This window comes from Brassica napus, chromosome C3 (genome assembly GCF_020379485.1).
Source record: "Brassica napus cultivar Da-Ae chromosome C3, Da-Ae, whole genome shotgun sequence".
In the NCBI taxonomy this organism is placed as follows: domain Eukaryota; kingdom Viridiplantae; phylum Streptophyta; class Magnoliopsida; order Brassicales; family Brassicaceae; genus Brassica; species Brassica napus.
Genome location: NC_063446.1, coordinates 39,955,200 through 39,959,239, shown reverse-complemented (window position 1 = coordinate 39,959,239; position 4,040 = coordinate 39,955,200).

Sequence of the window (4,040 nt, the reverse complement as noted above, 5' to 3'; positions counted from 1 at the left end):
TTTTATTATTTACAAATACTTTTATAAGTAAATATATATACAATATATGAAGAAGTAAATAGTAAGTAAATATGCAATATAAAAGATAGAAATGTTACATATTATAATAAGTAAAAATATAAGAAAAAATAAATAATTAGTAAATATGGTATATAAAAAATAAAAATATTACATTAAATATATATCATAATATTATCATTGATATAAAAGCAAGAAATTTAGAAAAAGTAAATAAACAAAATAATAAAAGATAAATAGTAAGTAAATATACAATATAAAAAAAACTATACATCTATTTCAAAAATGTATAGTTAAATGGAAAATGTATAGTTAAATAAATAATAAGAAAATATACAATATAAGACATAGAAATATTACATTAAATATCTATTGTAATTTTACCATTTGATATAAAAGCAAAAAAATTAGAATAAATAAGTATACAATACAGAGAAATTCCTTAAGATGGTCAGTTTAAGTTTTTGTCACAAAATAGCCTTAATAAGAAAAATGACCAAAAAAAGTTTTATTAAAGAGTAAAAATACTTTTATACCGTAGGGTTAACTAATCTAGATTTAGGGTTTAGAGTTAAGGGTGGGGTTTTGAGGATAGGATTTCAAATTAAAAAAAAATTAAAATTAAAATTTTCAAAATAAAAAGTGGATATTTTGGTCATTTTACTTATTCAATGTTATTTTTGTGACAAAAAATAAAAAAAAATTTGAGAGAGATGTCCTACAATATAAGAAAAACTAAATAATAAGTAAATATATGATATAAGAAATGAAAAACTATATTAAACATCTATCTGAAAAATGTATAGTTTTCAGTTTTTTTCTAAGAAAATATATATCCACACAAACATACAATTCAGAATTTTGTTGTTCTTCGTAATACAATGTAAAAAAAACTATATAGTTGACATTTGAAAATCAAAATAGCTCCGCGCGTAACGCGGGTTAAGTCCTAGTCCTTATATAAAGGAACCATATATTTTATGAATAAATATACAAACTATTCCCCTTAGTTTTATAACACGTTATCAGCACGATAGCCTCTAAAACCCTAAAGCTAAAACCAAAAATCGATAAACCCAAATCCTACCCGGTGAACACCCTAATCCCGATTGCATCCCGATCCTACGTGTTCCCGATCAGCAACCCCGCGTTCCCGTCTCAGCTTCAGACGATCTCAGCTCAGACGAACTCAGCCTCAGCTCTTGATCCAGGACAGCTCGCGTTCCAGACAGCAAGCGTCCCGTTCGCATCAGAGCCGCTCGCGATCCGACAGCAACAGCTCCCGTTCAACGATCAGCCGCTCACGATCTCAGCCTCAATCCTTTCCAGGCCAGCTCGCGTCCAGGCCAGCTCGCGTCCCGTTCCTGTCTAGCTCACGTCCCGTTCCAGTCAAGCTCGAGGTTCATTCTTTGGTGGTCCGGTTTCAACAATCAACTAAGCTAAAAGTAATTCGAATTCTAAGAACATATGAATCGAATTGGGTTGATTGATAAAGAATGAAACCATAAAACCTAATCTTTATGATAAAAGCCATAGGATAATAGATCAAACCCTAATGAGTAAATCGTAGCTCTAAAAGTTCGATCCCCAAACCCTAAATGAGATTGATCAATTGATCAATTAAACTCAAAACCCTAATCGGTTTTGAATCTCAAAACCCTATGATCCAATGATCATATCGTGTGCTTAAATCTCCCTTGATCTATGATTAAATCAAAACCCAGAAAACGTAAACCCTAAAATTGCTAGAAATCGAATCAAAACCCTAAACCCTAATGTGAATCCGTTTTGATGATTGTTCTTGTTTGATTAAATCTTTTAATGTTTTGAGGTTTAGGTTGCTAGAATATTTTACCTTCTAATCTGTTTATGTTTTCTGAAATCCCTACATCCGTTTTACCCTAAATAACATGTTATAAATCCGAATTGAAGCATGTTTGATTCTTATTTGTTTTGATTGATCTTGTTGATTGAGAGTTAGGTTGATAGTTTGGTTGATCTCATAACCTGTTTTCTAAAAACCCTAATATCGAATATGAAACCTTAAAGGCTTTGAAACCTTTAAATCGCATACTGCTAAATTTAATTGCTAGATTTCTAAATTAATTTGAATTTTAGGATCAGTGGCTAGATTAATTGTTTTTAAACCCTAATCTGAAAGCCTACACCCTAAGTTGACCAGACTTGTTTCTGAAACCCTAAATCCGCATAAACCCTAATTCCGATTCATTGCCTTTGATTGAAAGCTAAATTGCTATATAACCCTTAGTGAATTCGTATGCTAGTAATTGCACCGTGGCCGTGTGGCCTTGTTTATATCTTGATAGTATGGCCCTGTGGCCTTAGTGCATAATAATCTTGATGCATATAGATCATCTAAATCCTAAGTTTGCTATGCATCATATATCACCTAGGCCGTGTGGCCTCATTGCATATCATCCCCATAGCCGTGTGATACTATCATCGAGGGGAATAAAGAGAATGACAAAAATTTATACATGACAATAAGTATTATCCGCCATCATCTCACTGAGTGTCTAAAAGATCAGTATCTCACTATTGAGAATCCTCTAAAAGTTTGGACCACTTTACAGCAGAGATATGATCATCAGAAAACGGTGTTACTACCAAAGGCTACATATGATTGGAAACATCTGAGAATCCAGGATTTCAAAACCGTGGATGAATATAACTCAGCTCTATTCAAAATTGTCTCCAAGATGAGACTTTGTGATGAGACTGTAACAGAGAAGGATTTGTTGGAAAGACTTTCTCCACATTCCATTCTAGCAACGTGTTGCTGCAACAGCAATACAGAAAGAAAGGTTTCACCACCTATACTGATCTGATCTCATGCCTATTATTAGCTGAGGCTAATAATGAGTTGCTCATGAGGAACAGTGAGATGAGACCTCCTGGATCAACTCCATTACCTGAAGCCAATAAGGCTGTAGAGGAAAAGAAAGAACCCACCAAAGAAAGTAACCACGTCCATCATGATAAACCACACGGCTATGGAAATGGCTATGGTAGAGGAGGCCGTGGTGGATGGAGAGGACGTTTGTGGGCGTGGCAATTATAGCTCACACGGCCGTGGGAAAGGGAACCACTATAACCATGGTAGTGGTCCCAGCTATGGCCGTTCCCAGCTATGGCTGTGGTCGAGGCAGAAGCAGTGGTATCTCTAAACCACCACACTCTTCCAAATCAGTATGCCACAGGTGTGGAATGGATAACCATTAGGCAAAGAATTGTAGGACTCCCAGACATCTTTGTGACCTCTATCAAGAGAGCCAGAAAGGGAAGAATCCAGAAGCTCATTTGGTCCACCATGATGGGGAAAACGATTTTGATCATGACCAGGATGACCTTATGGATTATGAGATTTCAGATTGCCTAAGAGAATGAGATGATTTCGACATTCTGTTTTTGTGCTTTTGCTTTGATTTATGTTTGCTTTGCTACTTACATTTTTAATAATATGATTTCTTTGAGTTTACTTTATTTCTATTATCTTATCTGATTTTATTTAATAAGATGAATGACTTTATTATTGAAAACGCCAATATGAGTTTATAAATTGCGGGTATGGTACACATTAAGGACTACATCCATATATGTATAAGGGCAAGCATTTAGATGCTTTATATTCACCCAAAGAACCCCATTGAGATTATATAGAGATATAAGAATGATTTCCACAATGATACAATGGGCAAAAGGAAACAAAAGTTCCTTCAGAGTTATGAAAATCGCACAAGACCATAGAAAAGTAGTCTACACTATACCTGCATTCTCTATTGATCTAGACTATGCCAAGATAAGTAAGATAGAGGCAAAAGTCATGGTAACCCGAATGGTTTACCCACAAAATTATACACTTTATGGCATGACCGGATTGGCCATCCTGGTCCAAAACATGATGCGAAATTGATATTGGAAAGGGCACAAAGAGTTATCCCATAGAATCTCACGTGTGTAGCATGAACACAAGGGAAACTCATCAGGCCATGATGTCCCAA